This window comes from Melopsittacus undulatus, chromosome 4, assembly GCF_012275295.1.
Source record: "Melopsittacus undulatus isolate bMelUnd1 chromosome 4, bMelUnd1.mat.Z, whole genome shotgun sequence".
Lineage (NCBI taxonomy): Eukaryota > Metazoa > Chordata > Aves > Psittaciformes > Psittaculidae > Melopsittacus > Melopsittacus undulatus.
In genome coordinates, this window is record NC_047530.1 from 36583286 (window position 1) to 36602704 (window position 19419).

Here is a 19419-nt window from a genome sequence, read left to right on the forward strand (position 1 = left end):
GAGAAAATTCTACAACATGAGTCTGCCCATTAGCATCGCTGCCTGTAGAGAAAAGATTGACCCCATCTTCAGCCAGCATAGCGTTGTCTGGCTGCATGTATTCCACCACACAACTGGGCAGATGTCCTTGCACATTAGCCTTGATTTTGGATTATAGGCCATGAGCACTAAAAAAATGAAAAAGTGAGCAGTACATGTGAGTCTCAGGGATGGCATCTGTAGCATTGTGCTGGATCATGGTATTATTTAGGAGTGTCTGTGGGGAAATGAGCTTCCTTATGCTGGGTTTGGAGAAGACAGAAGTTAGATAAGGCAGTGGTGAGCATTAAGAAAAATCCAGAATCAGGTTTTGTTGCCCCCTGGAAATAGCAGAGGTTGAGAGTAAAGCTGCTGGAGTTGGGGCCAGAGCACTAAAAGGTGGGCGACTTCACAAACATGGCATGAGCAAAATGATACAGCAAACCATGTGGACATGTCCTCACATGTCATAACCACTATTACTCATGGGAAAGGAGCCAGTTTGAGGCTGGAGTTTTCAGAAACTCGATCTGTTTGGGTGTGAAGGAGAGAGATCAGCATGTTGGATTGCTTTAGCATGAAGTAGGTTCTAAAGTTTCTGCTTCTCTTTGCAGGATGCATGATGTCATCTGGCTGCCCACATTGTGTGTCCTGATCACTAGTGTCTTGTGATGTCTTGGAGAGGGAGTGGGGATGGTGGCCTGTTGCTGACTTCACAACCTCTGTTTATCATGGCATCTGGCATGGACTTAGGGCTGGGAGAGAAATTGTGCCTGTATGCTTCATGCTGAAATCCTACATGCCCCAGCTTGTGTCTCCAGCAACAGTGATGTTTTGGGATTCTTGATTCCACATGTGGTCACTTGATGTGAGATGTGTCAGGATGTGCTGCTTGGGAAACTGGGTTTTTGTGTATTCAGCTTTTTGTTTGCATCAGTTGTAGAACTGCTGCAAAGGAATTTCTTCAGATACCTGAATGAGAAAATGTAGAAATGATGCTTGATGTGGGTAAGAGTTCTTGCTTTCATAGTATTATGGCTGAGTTGAACCAAGCTGTAACTCCTAGTTCCCATAGAGAATGACTATATTTTGCATAGTTTTGGCTGTTCTGCTACCATCGTGTGTCTGACTGACCTGGCACACGACAGCGGAGTTTGAACATGTGATTATGGGAACTATAAAAGGAAAACACTTACGGGAAACAGCAGAGTCCACCAGAACATCAGCCTGTCTTGGCATCAGCTGGATGATTTAGAATCTGAGACTTTCGACTCTTCGTCTTAAAGTCTTTCCTTGTTTGTTTTTGTTTTTTATTTTATTTCATTGAATGCGTGAGAATCCCTAATCTCTGCTCTCCGGAGCATGAAACTTGATTGTAGGAGGGAGGTGTTACTGCATGAATGTGTTCATTTTTAGACATAATTTGCTATAACTTTTTTGCAGTAAAACAAAACAGCTGTAGCTGAAGTTCACCCAAAATTTCTGATCAGTCTTTTCCAGCTACCATTCTGCAGGGATGGCGTGCTACAAAGTATGTTGAGACATGGGCAATTGCACACAGGGCTGGAAGCGGGGAGTGAGGCCAACAGCCAAGCCCCTCAGCCTGGGTATAAAGCTGCAGTGAATTCAGATGAAGGAAGCAGGGCTCTTGCACCATACGAGGGATGGAGAACTGGAGCTGGCCTAAGGCTGCTCCAGGGTGTTCTTTGAGGCACACGAAAGCCAGAGTGAGTTCGGATGGTTTTGGGGGAAGAGACTGCAGTGGCAAAGACCAAATCCATCTCCCTCTAGAGGCAATTCTCTGATAAGCTGCAAGAAGTGTGTTGGCCCATACCCACCCCTTCATTTTAAGATTTATGTTGACATAATACTGAAGGCCTGTAAACTCATGCAGTTTTCTGAGTAATCTTTAGAAATCTCAGCTCTTAATAGAAGGAGCAGCTGCTTAGGGCTGTCTTGTGCTTCAGTAGCTGAAGTGTGAGGTTGCCACAAGATGAGATAGTGCTGCTTACAGCAGGGGGTGAAGAAACACTAGGAAATACAGTTCTCTGCAGTCCTTTTGGAGGATGATGAAACCAGCTCCAGGGGTTTCGCATTCGTCTGGAGTAGCAGTTTGCTGTGTAGAGGCTAGCTCAGATTTGCAGAGACCTTTATTACTGGTGTGAACAGACTCAGGCTCCTACTGAGGGAAAATTGTCAGCCCTTTTCCTTGTCTGTGACTAGAGCAGCCAGCAGCATTGTGCAGCCTTGCCTCTCCTAGGCCCTTTTATACAGGGAACAACACACAATAGACTGGTAGTGACTGTAGTCATTGCTGAAACTAAGAATTATAGTACAAAAATGTCACCTCGGTATCTTCTAGTAAGACACTGAACTATTGTTTTTGTGCTGTGTGTCCTCTTAATGAGCATCTTGCCAACTGTGATCTGTTAGGCTGATCAGTGTTGCCTTGTTTCCTTCTGCTCGCTCCCATCCTGTTCATCTTCTGTCCTTTCTCTCAATCTCATTCCCATCCAAAGAGCAGACAGTCTCTCTGTGTCCGGATGTTGTATGGCTGCTTGCACAATGGGGCCCTGTTTCAGGATGGGGGGGCTCTTAGTGTTACACAGTATTGCTTTTAAAATTGAGGCCCTAGTTGTTGATAACCATAAGGCTGTCAAGTTGGAGGGACTCAGCAAATGCTGGCTGTTCTGCTAATCATGGATCATAGAATGGTTTGGGTTAGAAGGGACCTTAAAAGGACCTCATCTAGTTCCAACCCCCTGCCACAAGCAGGGACACCTTCCAACAGACGAGGTTGTTCCGAGCCCTGTCCAACCACTGCCAGGGATGGGGTGTCCACAGCTTCTCAAGGCAACGTGTTCCCCTGTTTAAAGCCATTCCCCCTTGTCCTATCACTACCCACCCTTGTAAAAATCTTTCTTTGTAATAATTTTTTTCCTTTTTAGAAGCCTTTCATGGCATCTGCCCTGGTGCCCAGGTCTGCCTTGTTCATAGGCAGCTCCGTGCCTGAAGCCATGCGATCCATCAGCCCTCGGAGCAGAGCCGTGCTGCCCGGGCTCAGGTCAAGGATGGTATGGCTGTAGGGGCAGGCAGCAGTGCTGCAGTTCTGTTATGCCGACGGAAGGTGACTGCGGCTGGTTGGCCACGAGAGGGGGGCCTATAGTCGAGCTGATCAGGTTTAAGAATGGCTCTCTGAAAAACCCTGCAGTTTGGGTCACTCATGTCAGCGTGTTGGGGTGCCTTGTTTGTTTCGTTCAGCAGGCCCCTTAGTCTAGCAAACGAGTTGGCTGGCAGATTCCCTTCCTGTGCTTACAATTCCCAAACCGATGCATACAAGAAGTGTATGCATAGAGAGCATACCCTGGTTCCACACAAGTTCTTGTTGCACTGCGCCTGCTTGCCCTTTTGTTTTCCAATAGGCAACACATTTAAAATGCATGAGAGGAAGTTGGATTTACAAATGTATGATTAACCTGCAGCACTCTTTCTCGGGAGACTGAGGACAAATAGCTTAGTAAGAATAATGTGCTTAATATGAACAAACAACAGCATTAACACTAACCAGATTAGATGTGTTCCCTCAGGCTTTGAGCCACAGATTAGTCATTGGTCTGTGAGGGGAGAGGGAGTTTTAAAGCATGGACCAAGAAAGCAGAATTGAGCTGATGTGCAGAGGGAACTGATGTTCTGTCTTCAATGCTTATTATAACAAAATGGACTCCTTTTGTTAACCGCAGACACCACTGGCCTTTCCATAGATCCCGGAGGGACGGAAATTGGCATGAGTTTGAATGAGCTGCAGTAGGTGACCGGAGCAGTGCAGCGGTTCCAGGGACAGGAGGGCAAAAGGACCATATTGCCACCTTAGGGGGCAATTGTCCTTGAAGTGGTCCCTGCACAGGTAGTACCTGCCTTGGATGCTGTCTTCATCAAGTTGTTTTTGAGTAGAGGGGCCAGTTGGCAGCATCAGTAGCCTATTGAAAATGTCTTTGAAAGGTGCCCTGGGAATGCCTTTCTAGGAGTTGGCTTTCCTGTCCCTCAGCCCCTTTGGTTCCTATTCCCGAGCAGGACAGAGCTGCGATTTAAGTGCAAAGTGGCAGTGTTTCAGAGGAGCCACATACCAAACACATTAGTGAGGTGTAATGCACTTGGTGCTGCTGAGCCAGCTCAGGCCTGAGACTCTGACCTTGACAGATCTGCTCCCCAGCAGTGCAGGGAGCAGAGGGGAAGGCATCAGGTCAAACACCAACAGCAGAGGGGAGAAGGGTGGCAAAGAGTCATGGGGCTACTGGTGGTGGACCCAAAAGGCATCTTTAGATTCTAGCGCAGAAATGCTCATGGATCAGAAGGCATTTCTTGGAAGGACTCCCGCTCCTGAAGTGCTTGGTTCTGTGCTGGAGTTTTAGGGTTGTATGATGAGGTCGTCTATGGAGACAGATAGAGAATCACAGTCTGATAAGAGTTTGTGGTGTTGAAGTAGAAGTTTATAAAAGGCTGAAGGGTGCTGAGGAAACACACACAGCTCCTCCTGATCCCTTTGTCTTGTTGAACAAGGTCAAAGTCACAGGCAGCTGGGATTGAAAGGCAACAGGCACGTGGCTAATCAAAGCTGTCTGCTCTGCAGATGGAGTGAGGAAAGTAAGATCTTTTCTCCTCATCCTCCTAAGGGTACATAAGAGTGTGACATGGATGTGAATAATAAAACCAGCCATGGTTAAATAAGATTTAAAGCAAACAAATCTTCCTGCTTCAGGGCCAAAGCCTGCCTCTGACAGACAGTTAGAAGGGAGCTTGCTTGCTGCTTCTCTTGAAGCTAGCCACTGTCCTGTGCAGGATGCTGATCTGGAGGGGTGTTTGGCAGCTGGTAGCCCTAGGCAGGAAGAGGAATGCTGAATCTGCTTTAATCCTGTCATAGATGTCATGCTAATTAAGGCTGAGCTAATTTAATACTAGAATAAGAAACAGACAGATCGTTCACAGAACCGGGTGTTAACAGCTTTTCTAGAAGCCCTCTCCCAGTTAGGAGAGGGCCACCCTCAACATCCTGCTATGCCTGTAAGAGGTGCACAGAGAAGGGGCTCTCCCTGGTGCCCTGTGGTTCCAGTGCAGCACCTACCATGTTCCCCATGGGTGTACCACTGGGTATAGAGCCCTGCCAAATATGGGTGAAATAGTTCATGTGCTTCCAGAACTTCTAGATGTCTGCTATTAGCTGAATTTTGGTAGTGTTGTTTTGTTTCCTGGATAGCTTATTTCCTTTGTACTCTGAGCTGTTGGATGGATGTGAGGTGATGACAAAGCCTGAGCCTGGAAGGGAGCTGTGTTGTAGTGCTGGGTCAGGGAGCCCCATATCTGTGTTCTTACACGTCCTAGACCTGGCAGGCTTGTGGCAGGGAGTGTGTGCTGCTCTGCCCTGCCCCGCCAATATCTGCCCCATGCCCTTTTCAAACATGAACCTTGCTTGTAGATACAAGAGCACCTTTTTCCCCCTCTGTGGCCTCAGCATAGCACAGGTTCAGAGGAGGACGAGAAGGGTTGTATCATGAAGCCCATCTTTGGTGAGCCCCATGGAGAGGTGGATGCAGCTGTGGTTTCTTTTCTGCCTCCTCACCTTCATCCCTCTCCCTGCCTCTCATCCCCTGACCTGTTCTCTTCCACTATCACTCAGTCTGCCCATGTGGCAGTGGAAAAGATGAAGTGCTCTGGTGCACTCTGGCTTGGCCTTCTCCCTTCATTAGAAACCTTCAGAGGGAGAGCTCCCTCCTCAGTTTTCTCTGGCTGCCTTTTGCCTTTCTAATCAGTCACGGTAATTTACCCTGGCACTGTTTGGCAGGGGCCGTACCTTGGCATCATGAGCAGCCAGGGTCAGCTGTCAGCCTCTGAGCCATGAGCCTAATGCAACAGAACAGATGTAGGTATTTTTTCCAAGTTTTCCCTGGGCAGCAGGATTAAAGTCTCTGTTCTCAGCTGGGGTCCCCAGTGTAGTCACTTCCCTCTGTGTTACACAACACCCTATTAAGAAGAACAGCACAAACATGTTCATTGGGATCCCTTCCCCCAACCCTGGAAGGCCACGGAACAAAGGCAGGGGAGATTTCCAAAACCTGAAGAGGTTATTTGGTCTTGAAGCTCTGGGATACTTCTGCCTGGGTTTTCCCCTGTGAAAAGACCCTGCCACTCTCCACTGTTCTCCATCCTTGTGGCGGGGTTAAGAGGGAACATAGAGGGGAGGTGGATAAAAGAGCAGTGGGGTCATGTTCTTACATCCCTCTGGCTGTGTGCAAACCTGAGTGAGTACCAATGCGGGGAGAAACCATGTGTGCAAACATACAAACAAAAGGGAGTGAGGAGGTGTCCCATGGGGTGTCTCGGTGCCATGAAGGGAGACAGATGTGGTTAGGGTGCAGTCCGTGGTTCAGACAAACTTTCTTGCTTGAATTCACAGGAGTTATGCCCTTAGAAGTCCCTGGTGACTTGTGATGGCCACAGAGGTACTGGGGGAGCTTGCTGGAAAAGAGGAGGCAGGTGATCCTGGAGCAGCTGGCTGCAGCAGGGGACTAAGGGCTTCCCCAGTATACCAAAGGAGCAGTCAGGTCCATGTGAATACACATAAGGACCTGCTGCTTCTGTGCACCAATAACTTGCTTTAGTGACAAGAGACCATAAATGAACAAGGGAGTTAATTAGGTGTGCAGCAGTCCAGGTTGGAGGCCTGCAGGGCTGAGAAGTCTGGAGCTGGTTCAAAGGTGCAGGGGGAGGAAGAGGCCCCGGAGCTCTGTGTAGCAAAGGTGCTGCTGGTTCTCCCCTGTGGGGAGCACAGTGAAAACCCTCTCTGACCAGAAAGATGGTTCCAGGAGGGGGAGAGACCAGCTCCTGGCAGCATCTGTTTGTTCAGGGCTCCGAGGAAGGACTTCAGCAGCTTGTTAATTCTCTCCTTTGCCCAGCTGCAGACCCTTGGTCATTGCATGCAAGCCTCCAGCGCAGTGTGTGGAGCTGTGAGCCAGCTCCTGCTGCCCTGGTACTCTCTGTGTGCTGGATGATCCATGAACTGCCAGCAGGGCTGAGGGGCATGTTGCAGCTGTCTGGCCATCTCTAGTAAAATGCTTGCAGCAGGTCCTTTCCATCTGCTCTGGCCCAAGAGTGACCCTTGCAAACCTCCTCTCCCTTGCAGTCGCCTCAGCAGATGGTGGGAAGGCAGATGGGAAAATCTCCAAAGCTGTAGCAATAGAAATGCCATGGTACCTCTCACTCCAGCACCCAGAGGTACTAGGTTCTTCCACTACCACCCTAACCCTTGGCTTCCATGTCTCTGCTCCCACCCTTGGAGCACCTCCTGCTTCCTTCTCTGAACCTTGGTGGAGGCTCTGGATGGCATCCAGTTGAAGAGAACCTGCCCAGCTCTGCAAGCGAAGTAGGAATGGGTGCCTGTGTTATGAAGGGAGCTCACAGCACAGCAAGAGTGAAGAACACTTGTGCTCTAGATGTTGTGCTACTGGGGTCTTGGGGCCTATGAGTTTGGGGGTGGGAGGGTGTCTGTTGTGGTGAATCACTGCAAACCACTTTTGGGCTCTCTTGACTCCACCTCCACTTGCACCATGGGTGCATAAAGTCTGCTTTGTGAGGGGGGCAGAGGGTCCTTCACTCACCTGTAACTTTACCAGACTTCAGGAATTTGGCATGCTTGGCCCACACTGCAGTAAGTTTCAGCTCAGCAAGGGTGGTTGGGATAGCTGAGCTGTGCATCGCCTGCAAGGCTGTACCAGCTGTTCTGAAGTCAGGACTCAAACCATGACCAGACTGGGTCCCTGTTCCAGACATTTCCTTCACCTAATTTTTTAGCAGCTTCGGATGCAGATTTGGTGGCCATGTGCAGAGGCCTGGCTGGCTTGCAGGGCTCCTGTCCAGCTGCCCTCATTCAAGCCTCCCACCCAGCAGGCCTGCTTGGATGCAAGCACTGCAATGGTCTCGGAGGGAATGTGTGAGGTATCCAGGTTATAGCACTGTCACCCTTCCCCTTCAGGTGACAGCAGTGGTTGACTTGGGCAAAAGACAGGCACAACCAAAACAGATGTGTCCAAGTACAACACAGAGGTGCAAGGTTTGCCTTGCAAAGGTGGTTCACCCTGTCTTGCATTAGGTATGATGCAGATGGCTTATGAGAGATGACTCTTCCTCCTGCAAAACAGCTTGTGCAGCCAGTGTGGGTGAAGTGCAAGAAGCAGCCTGAAATGAAATAGGAGGATGGTGGAGGGAAGCTTGGAAAGGTCACCAGGCCTGCAAATGCAAAGATGTCTAGGGGCCATGTAGAGGGGCTCCACTGTAATATTTGGTCCTATGCCCAGCCTGAAGTTCTAGCACCATTTAGTAGGCTGGACCAGCCTTGGCCTCAGTCGTGTTTGGCTAGATGGAAGCAGTTGTCATCGTGTCCCAAGTACAGTATCATTGTCACTCTTTAATTCCTCCAATGAGGTGTTGTGAACAGATATACATGTGTTATAGCTGTACTTTGGATTCGGATTGCCTCGTGGGACAGGCAGCGATAAGTGTTAAGAGCTGTTTAGATCCCAAACTGTTGTGTTTCTGAACTGGTTTCTATCAAGAGCAGAAGACAGGAGGCTAGGGAAGAGGCTGCTTTCTCTGCCAGAAGCATCCCGCTTGCCTGGAGAGAGACCCTGAGCTGCTGATGCCCTCCCTGCAGCTGGGGTTAATGACCAGGCTAAGGTTATTGGGGGTGTTACCTTACAACTGCTAATTTGGTTTGCCCTTGTTCCCTGCCTGCCCCTGGGACTTCCCCTGGCAGCTGCAGGGGCAGGTCTGGGTCTGTGGAGGCAGGTCCCTCATGGAAAGAGACTGCTGTGATTAATGATCAGCGATGAATGAGAGGAAAAGGGATAGGAGGAGCAAGCTGCCAAGGCTTTAACTCTGGTGGGTGCAGAGGTGCAGTCTGGTTCAGATCTGCTGGCAGGTGGGGAAGTGTCCTTGGCCAGCCAGGCTGTTAACAAGCCAGAGGTGAACATGGGTGACCAGGACAGCCACGGCTGTGTTGCATAAATCAGATTTAATGCCCCAGAAAAAGCCTCCAGGGAGATGAAATGTCTCAGAGTCATCAGCTCTGCAGAGATAATGAGAACCAGAAAAGCACTGGGAGGTAAAACAGCACAGACCTGTGAAAACAGGCTTGTGGGTCCAGGATCCTCGTGGATCCACCCTGACTGCACAGCTGGTAGGGGAAGGTGTCCATGGGGGAGCCTGGTGTTTATGGAGGGTCTGCAGGGTCAATCCTCCTCAATCTTGGAAGCAATAGACTCTGAGAGAAGAAAGCCTTCTTGCCAAATGATGCTCCCCACCTCCCCCCCATACTTCTTCAGTTGTCTTGAACAGAAAGCAAGAAATGGAGGGAAATGGCGAAGGCTGGATCCAGTACTGGTGTGTTTGCATGGTCAATGTGAGTGAGAGAGACACCCCACTTCTGTTCCAGGCTTAGCTTCTGGAACATGGCCCTGTAACACGGGGGTTGAGAGCCTCCCCTTGGGGACTGGAGTCAGGAAGCACAGCCACGAATGTCGTGCAGGTCCATAGCTGTCATGTCCCGAAGAGAGGCATCGCCCACCTCCTCCGGTAGTGACCAAACACCCTGTGTCAAAGGTGGCTGATGGCCGCCTGTACTAGAGGCACCATCAGGGTGAATGATGATGGAGCAGGCTGCTCAGGGAGGTGGTGGAGTCAGAGGGGTTTAAACACCCAACCGGCCACAGCATCAGGCATCCTGGCCTGAGCAAGGGTCTGGACGGGACCATCTCCAAAGGTCCCATCCCATCTCAGCCAGTCTATGATGTGTGGGAGAGCACCAGCGGATGCTCTTCACTGCCAGTGCCACCTGCTTGCTTGACCGTAGCTGGGAGGCTCATGGCTGGCTGAGACAAGGACAATAGGAGCAGCCTGTTTCCTCCTCACATCCAGTGCGAAACCGGAGTGATGGAGTCCTTCACTGTTCCCTTTCCCACACTGCTCCTTGCAGGGCTGTGACTGATCCCTGCAGAGTGCCTCCTGGGCACAGCAGAATGCTGTAGGAAGCCATCTGAGCTGCTGCCTCTGGACACTGTGATGGTGAAGCTGGTTTGCTTCCACTGCACCCTAAAGGAGGCAGAGCTGTAAATGGAAGTTAGGCACCACCAGCCACTTGGCTGACTTTGGCATTAGGCCTTAACTAGTGCAGACAAGGCAGGGTTATTTCACAAAACAGGGATAAAGTATGTGGTGAGGGTTTGTTTTCCTAGCTGCCTCCTTGCTGGTGCCCCAGGGCTTGTGGCGAAGGGCACATGTTTGGTCTTTCCCCTTGTACCTGTGCCTCAGGCACGCTCCTCATCTGCCTGCAAAAGGCTGTGTTCCCAGCCTCAGGAGCAGCTCTGTGCCGGCTGTGAGATCTCAGCCTGGATTAAGTGGCAAAGGCAAATCCTCAGCTTTGAGAAGAGTACACTTGACCTTTGCCTCTGTGGAGTTATGTGCTCCCTCGGGAGGAAGTGTTGGCTCAGCCGCTGAACAAAGCACTGGCTGTCATGAGCAGGACCTGCCTGCCTTGAGGAGGGAGGGCCTGGGGTGGGGGTCAGATTTATGTGCCAGGGGGAGGAAGAGACAGCAGACCCGGTGACCTAGAAATTTAGAGGTGACCAGCTCAATTTACTGAGAAATGCAAAGCTACGTTGCCTCCTCTGTCAGTAAAAACACACCACCTGGGATGGCTGGGGCAGATGGTCCCACTGGCACATCCAAATGCAAGAGGGGACTTTGCTTGATCCAAATAAAGTTGTGAATCTCCTTTCCTTACTTTCCAACCTGTTTTCCTTTGCCATGTCTTGTAGTGCCTCCCACCCTGAATTCCTGCTAACATCTTTGCAGGTTCTCCAGATCCCATGGAAGAGGTATCCAGTAGCGAACTTGGCCCTAGCACGGACTTCAGACAATATGTACGTGCTCAGTGATACTAGGTGCAGCTAACCGTGTTTGTTTTTCCTAAGCAGCGGCATGTGTACAGCCCTCACATCAATTCAGATGTTTTCTCCTACAGCACGTTCTCTGTTCTATACAATGAGGGGATATGGGCAAACACAGAGTGGGCATGTGGAGAGGTCTCTTTTCCACTTTGTAATTGAGAGCTGAAGACAGATGGTTCATCTGAGATCACAGAAGCTTGTGTCAGTGCTAGGTTGGAACTGGGGTTCCAGCACCAGCACTGTGAGGCAGTGTCCCGGTTCTGTTGTCCTGGGTTCTGTTTACAAGTCATCAGGTGTCTCTGTGCTGATGATCTTCCCTGTGTTCACCTAGGTCAGGTTGCTCTTACTTCCAGGATGTTTTGGGGAGCTCTGCAGCACCAGCACCACAGTTTTGAAACATATACATAAGGATGAAGAGTCTGACCAAGAGCAAAGTGCTATAGTGCTATATAAAGTGCTATATATATATAAATGCATTTGCATCTCCATCACTGCAGGTACAGTGTTTGAAGGTTTGGTGTTACCCCAGATCTCGATATCTTCCTCTTCCCAGCCTCCTCCACTGAAATACTCTAAGCCTGGAAGCACTTTGAATTAGTGTGAATTAGTGTCTCTAAAAAGGTAGTTCAGTATTCCTGAGAACACATGGATTAGATAGGGAAGAGATTGACTGAGGTGGAACTGATGAAAAATCCAGGTGTGCCCAAGCCTCCAAAGGGTTGTAAAATAAGTATAAATACATTTATAGCCTGCTGCATTGCAGAGAAGTGATTGATCTGTCTTGAGAGCAAATTGTCTCCTTTTGTGCCTTCTTTGCTGTAGATACTTGTGCAGTGCTCAACCGCTTGGTTAGAGTGGTTTCTCCTTCAGTGGTTTTGGCTGGGACAGAGTTGTTTTTCTTTCTAGTGGCTGGTACAGTGCTGTGTTTTGTCTTTAGGGTGATGAGAGCATAGCACGGCAGTCAGTACTGCAGGACAGGAGCACTGCCTTCACCTGTAGGTGGGCCAGCAAAACGGAAGGAGGTGAAAGGAGACTGCCAGCTGCCATCCAGGCTGCTGGGGGTAAGAATGAGAGGAGGAGCAGTTTGGAGAGCACATCTGTATCTAGCACTGCTTTGCTTGACTATCAGGAGGATTGTTAATCAGCTGCTCTGAACTTAGACCTAGACCATCTGAAGATCTTGTGGGAAGCAGCCACCACCATGTTACCAAAGCTCTCCTGCACACTGGAGGTAAAGTTACCTCCTGCTCCATCAGCTTTATAGGTCTTCTGCATCTCTTGCCTCTGTGTCACTCACACTCATAAGCATCAGCTGTGTTTCTGTTGGTGGGGGATGGCTGGGAAGAGACCAAAATCAGAGTATGTTACTGAAGGCTTACATGGGAGGTCTGTTGTTAGCACGGGTGTGAGAGCTGCACATTTGAGAAACTAATACGATGAGAAGGGCTGTGCACGTGAAACAACTCAGGGCAGCAAGCCATGTTCCTCCTTTAGATCTGCTTGGTGCTGACAAATCCATTAGAGTTAGCTTGATGCTGCTGCTGATCAGGACTTTGCTGAGAGCAAAAGCCCTGGAGGCTGCTGGCGGCTGAGCTCTGCACAGGACCAAGCTGATGGAGTCAGTTATTCCCTCTCAGCACATATGGAGCAGATTCCCAACCAATTTTGTGAGCAGGCGGTGTTTCTGGAGATGTTTGGCTGACGCGTAGGCTTGGTGCAGCTGTGTCAGCGGGTTCTGGGGTGGGAAGGGCACCACATTTCATTTCCACATTTCCCTCCTAGAGCCTTGCTGACACAGTTTCCTGGACCACTAGTGTCAGGAAGAGGCAGTTCAGGTTCTGGGGTGTGCGCGTGTGTGTGGGGCTCAGCCCAGCCCTCATGGGGCGTGAGAAGGGCATCAAACTGGCCTTTCAGCCCAGCTGCTTCCTCCACTAAAGCATCGAGACAGAGCCTCTGCCATACCCAGACTGCTTGGAAACAAGTTGATAAACTTCCAAATGTCTATTTTACAATCCAGATGTGCTAGCCTTGGCCGTAAACCCTCATCTGAAGAACAGGTGTGCTGTAATGCTTCTAGCAGCGGCCCCAAAGCCAGCTGGAGGCTTGAGCTGAGCAGAGGCCAAGGGGCTGGTGCCATATAGGATATGGATACTGGGGCAGGGACAGGTGAGGCAGGGAGCTGTAGGTCAGCTGTAGTTCACTGCAACACAGAGTCAGACTGCGAGGGAGGAAAGAGGCAAGCCAGAACATCCCTCAGCCCCCAGCCTCTGCTCAGCAGCACTGGAGGCTGTCCTGGTTATATGGGGTGCTCATCAGCCTTGCTTGGATCTGTTCTAGTGAGGAAGCACAGGGATAGAGCTGGCCACCAGCCTCTGCAGTGTTTCCTATAGCTGCCTTTGACCTTCCCAGCAGCTCTGTGGTCTGAGAGGCACTGCAGGTCAGAGCAACTCCCTGCCGGCATTGCCAGGGGAACGGAAATGGGGCAGCTGCTTCCTTGAGCCAAACTCCACATGTGCCTTTGGCTCAAGAAAGCAGTTGCACCCCCTGCTCCAGGCTGGGGAAGGTATCCTGCTGCTGGGCCTGCATCTGGCTCCCCAAGGCTGTGCTGGGGAGAAGCACCAGTGGCAGCTATGAGCTTCCAAGAGAGCAGGCAGGCACCAGCCCTCCGGTGCAGGGACGACAGACGATCCTGGATGCAGGCTGTCAAGAAGCCTGGGGATGAGGCAGGACACAAGGGGCTGATACCACACTGCCTTAGCAGTGCCTGCAGGCTCAGAGGTGTGTGCCATGCTGATGGTCTACCCTCCTACCCACTGAAACTTGCCCTCATACAGAATTTAAGCTCCAGTGGTACCACCGGGTGAGTTATGTACCGTAAAAGCTTTGTTGGTGATGTTCATACCCTCCAGAACCCCCACAGAGTGGGACAAGCTTGCAGGAAAGCAGGGTCTGACTGAGAGCAACGAGATAGACAAAACATGCCACAAGGGCAGCTGCCTTTGCTGAAAGTGAGCAGCAAGGCAGGGGTAACTCAGGCCAGGGACAGCACAAAGGATAGCCAAGGGCCCTGTGGCTGCCATCCTCTCGCAGGGAAACAGACCAAAGTGATATTGAGAGGAGTTCTCAATCAGGGGCCACTTCCTCCTGCATCTGGGGTGGCCCTGGCCATGCATTCAGCATCCCCTTGTCCTTTCTTGTGGGTGTAAGGCAAGCTGGTGCTGTTACTTCGTTTTCATCTGCTCCCAGATTGCACTCCTAGCTGGTCCATACCCTTCCTGGTCCATACCTGGTCCATACCCCATCTGCCTGCATTCCTCCTGCTCATCTGTGGCAGGAGCTGCCTATAGACCAGCTTATCCAGCACAGCCCCAGAGCGGGTAGTTCTGGCCTAATGTTGCTGCTCCTGTGGGGATATTTCCCAGGGACAATGAGAGACCCCCACTTCCTTCAGCCCTACCACCCTCCAGGACATGCTTTCCTTGGTTCAGGGATGCACAGGGCCAGGCTCTGGGAAGGAGGGAGGAAGGAGATGGTCTCCATGGTGCCAGCTGCCTTCTCAGCCACCACCTCTGCTGTGAGGGCTCATCAGCCCCAGGGGAGCACATGCAGCCACTTGGACTGCTGGCACTGCTGTGCCCTTGGGCTGTGTGAGGCTGCCTTGCCTGCTCAGTCGGGCTGAGAGAGGGGAAGGGGACAAGGGGACAAGGCAGAGGCATGGCCTGAAAGCACAATGCTAGAGCTCAGCATGGAGGCAGAGGTAATCACTACAAAGAGGGCAGGCTTATGTTGTCCTTACTGCTGCTCTGAGCTCCAAACCGGGTTCTGGACTTCTGTTCTGCACCTGACATGGCCCCTGTCCGGGTGGGAAGTGTATGCTTCCCCATCCCAAGCTCCTCGCTCTTCTCAGAGCACCACCTGATGTGGTGAGGCATGGAAAGGGGCTTTGCTCATCTCCTCTGCAGTTGCCTTGTGTTTATGTCCTCGTTAAGTTCTCATTTCTTGTTATTCTTTCTTCCTGTAAGAGTCCAAGCCCTCTCTTCAGGCTGTGTGCCACACCTACGTGTAGAGTGGGTGACAGCAATGTGGCAACTGCTGAGGGAGACTGCTGGAGCTGTGATGTCACCGGAGAGCTGCATTCCCAGCCTATGAAGTCATAGGTGGGAAATTGGGTACTCAGCCTAATCCCAATAATTACCCAATGGGACTGTAAAGTGTCAATGAACTAGTCTATTGCTTGATGGCTACTTCAGTTCCAACACACACCACCTAATAATAGCCACTTTTTTTTGCAGTTCCCTAAGATTCATCGCAGTTCCCTAAGATTTTATTAATCAGCTATTAAACATCCACTTGAAATCACTGCATTGTAATGAGCTGAGCTCACTGCTCACGCAGCCATTCCAGGGCCAAAAGTGGCAGGAAAACACCTAAAATCCTGTGATGAGGAGTGGGCCTGCAATTTCAGGATGGCAGAGTAACCAAACTAAAATACGGATATAACATCAACCCCACCAATCATTCCCAACCAGGATCTATGTGCCCATCATCTCTTTTCCTCTGACATGCAAAGCTGATTGATAGGCTGAAGGACTTCCGGTCCAAATTCCCCATGCCCTGGGCAGCCAATGTGAGGGTCTTAAGGAAGCAACAGCAGCTCGAAGGAAATGACAGTTGTTGCTTTTTAGGAAGACTGTTTTGGAATCAGAAGCAGGAATTCAATTCCTTTAATCCCAAACACTCAGCAGAATTCAAAGTTTGTTTCAGGGTTGTTTTTTCTGGTCTTTTTGTTGTTTAAGAAAAGGCAAAGGAAATGGGGTGCTTTTGAGAAGTTCAGTGTGGGAGGGATTCCTCGGGAAAAGCTGCTTTGGCTGTCCTGGTTTCTTCTGTCCTTGCTGTTGGGTCATCTTGCATAGATCCTTCTCTTCTGCAGGTTGTGGGGTCCTTGGGAAGTGCTGCCTGTGAAGTGGTACCAGACACCAGGAGAGGAGACCTTCCACTGAGGAGAGCACCTCCCCTCCTGCTGTATTCTCAAGCTATTGCTCCTGCTTCCCTTCCAGTCTGTGACAAGCTGATGTTCAAAGGTCACTTTGGGGAAAAGCCTCCTGGCGTCAAGATGCCAGTGGAAAAGGGAATAGAAGGTTATGGAAATTCACACTATCAGGGCCCTTTCTACACTCCTCTCAACAGTACCCCAACCACAGAGGGGAGTGTTCCCTCTTTGTGGATCATTGCCCTTAAAAATGGCAAGAGGTTGTGCTTCCTTCTTTCCTTTCCTCCCTTAGTGAGGACAGCTGACTAATGAGAGCTTCAGTTGAAGCCCCCGCATCAAGTTTAGGCCCTGGGCAGGCTTGCTCCTACAGGGAATGTGTGATGGAATGGGTTTTCTGGTCAGGGCAGCCTTTATGCTCCTCAGGGACGCTTGGGGTTTCCTGGTTTCCAGGCCCATCTCCCCGCCATGTGCAGTTCCAGCTGCAGGTATCAAAGCAGTGGCAAGGCCAGCCCAGCCTCCTGGGGAGAGGGGAGATTGCAGTCGGATCACTGCAAGCAGGACTTCATTAATTACAAGTGGACAGGTTCCCCTGAGCTGCTGGAGCTCTGCGTGAGCCACATGCTAGCTGAGGTTTTTTGTTCTGTTTTGTTTTCTTCCTGAAGAGTTGCTGAAGGGGCTTGAAATAATGTGAAGGATAAATAAGGAACCAGCTGTGCTCTGCAGCCAGCCCCACCAGAGCCTTTCTGCAGCAGTAGCCCACAGCAACCTCCTCTCTGCCTCACTCTGCACTCGCATCCCTTGGGTTCTGACATCTGGTCTTGCTCTCCAGGTTTCTTCTTCCTAGCGGCATGTTTTCGTCTCCTGTTGAAACCTCTTTTCCAGCGTGTGGTCTCAGCCCCCGGTGATGCATGGACATATGCTTAGAGAACAGCACGACCAAGGAGTCCAACTGTGGGACACCCACTTGGATATTCTGTGCCTCCCTCCTCCATCTTAGAGATGGTCCTGGTTAAATGGAAGCAGAAGGAACAATAAAACCAGCAAACCCTGGCTTTGGACTAGGAGCTGCTGGACAGTTTCTCTTCTGTTTCCTGACAACAATCTGTCACTTCCATGGCTCTTGGCTGCCTGCTGCTGGCCTCCTCATAGGGAGGGCCAGGATGGACCCCAGGGCTTGGAGGGACACGCCAAGAGTGGGTGGAGGTGGCTGGAGAGCCAGGCTCTGCGTCTGTTCGGAGCAGCTAATCTGTCCAGTGGGAACGTCTGCTTCCATGGGTGCTATGAGTGTGCTGAGCTGCGTGTATCTCATGGCAAAGGCAGGGGGTGGGAATGCTGTCCATGGGGGATTTGTTGGCTGCATTCACAAATTCAGAAACTGCTTTTGCTGCTTCTCTGGTGCCCATGGTTACAGAGGTCCTCTCCAGAGGTTTCTCTGCACTGCTGCCTCCAAGTTGTTTCTCCATCCAGACCCCCAGGGCTGCTGTGTCCTCCCTCCTGGTGCAAGATGGCTGTTTTCTGGGAAGCTGTGGCTTGTACCTCTAAAAGGCTGGTTCCACACACTGATTTTGTAAGTCAGTGGGGCTGGACAACCTCCTCCTGCCCTTCAGCCCCAAGCAGGGGGGGAGTGCTCCTTCTTCCTCTGCGGGAGCTGTAGGCAGCTTCTGAATCTATGGAATGTGTCCCATCTGCAGCGCGTTAGGGATCTGCTCACAACAGAGGAAGAAGCACATGTGGGTTGTGAACCCTTCTGAAGAGGAAGAAAAAGGGCTAATTAATCTAAGGGATATAGTGCCAGCAGCCACATCTGGGGGCCAACTGGCCCTGGAAGTGCAGTTCCCAGGTGCTACCCCCCCAAGGGGATCTTACAGAGCTCGTGTGGACCCAACACATAGGAGAATGATGGTGTTAGAGGTCCTGGCAGAGAGGGACCTCTATCAGGGCAGTCCTGAAGAGCCCTTTCTCCCTGACCTTTGAGAGGATTCAAAGAGAGATGACTTGTGATCATCTCTCCAGAGCAGAGCCCACCTTCAACCCTCTGTCTCTGGCCCCAGGGCTTCAATCCTCAGCTGCCCAAGCATTCCTCCTTCTCTTCTGTAGTGGTGGCAGGTGAGAAGGACCACACCATCAGTACAGCTTACCCTTGCTCCTCTTCTTTTCAGGGTCTGTCCTTTGCTTTCTGTGCTGGCTCCCAGGTCTGCCTCACGCACCTTGGTGCCGTGGCCCTGGAGAGCATGGACTGGGAGAGGTGCCGCAGCTGTGTCTGCCCTGTCTCTTCTCTGATACCATCGCTGCTGCCTGGAAGTTCGTGCAGTGAATTAAGGGGAAGTGAAGGCAGCAAGGAGCACTTTGAGCTGCCCACCTGCAGTTCACTGCCTGGGAGGAGCCCTATGCTTCCTGCTGATGGGGGCCAGGCTGTTGAACCCCACTTGCCAGCTTGCTGCCCCCTCCTCCTGCCACTGCTGATCCCTCTTTCCAGGTGCAGGTTTGCTCTTGGTGGCAAGCATCCTGACTGTGCTGTGCCTGTGTGAGTTCCTGAGGCTGAGATATTTCATGTTTTCCTGCTGAGCCCCACGTGCTGAGCAGCACGCTGAAACCCAACCTGCGCTATGACTCCCCATGCACCCCCTGCTTCTTTTCTGACAGGCTTGGTTTTGAGCTGGGAGGCAGCCAGCCCAGGACCCAGAACCTGCACATCACCCACCTGCACTGGGATGCAATCATTCCCGCAGCTGGATGCAGGAACTCTGCTCCCACGCGCCTAAGCCTGCAGCCCCTTGTGCCTGAGGTGGCAAGGCTGGGGCTCATAGAGTCACCGCTCTTACATGGATCAAACGTTGCTGCACACCCCTGCAAAAACAGAGGAGTGTTTGCATGTGTGAGCCTGGAAGGAGTTTGGTGTCCAGCCCCAGTAAACAAGTTGCAAAGCTGATTGGAGAGGAGATGCCAGCTCCCTGGGCCGGGCTCCAGAGCAGCCAGGGGATGCTAGAGAGGTACTGAAGGGCTGCCGATGGCGCTGTTGGGTTTGCGCATCTCTTTCCCTAGCCCTGTGAGGGAGGCACAGGCTCCTGCAGCCTCACCGCCGCTGAGGCTCTAGTGCAGGCTGCTGCGGAGGTGCGGTCCCCTGGGGGATGTCAAGATCATGCTTCTTCCCTGGGGTGACCCAGCACCTCAAGGGAAGAGCAATGCACTGCACCCCGGGGTTGCCTGCTCTAGCTTTGAGCACTGCCCAGGCTCTCAGCTGCTTTGTTTATAGCTTTGTTTATGGCATTGCCAACTTTCTTGTGTCAGGTTTAGGCACAAACATTCTTTCCACTGCTGCATAAGAAAATAATTAGGTGAGGATGGAAAGGATATTCCTCTTTTTCAGAACAAAGGAATGAGCCATGGCTGCTATCGGACACTACTCACAGCATCCAG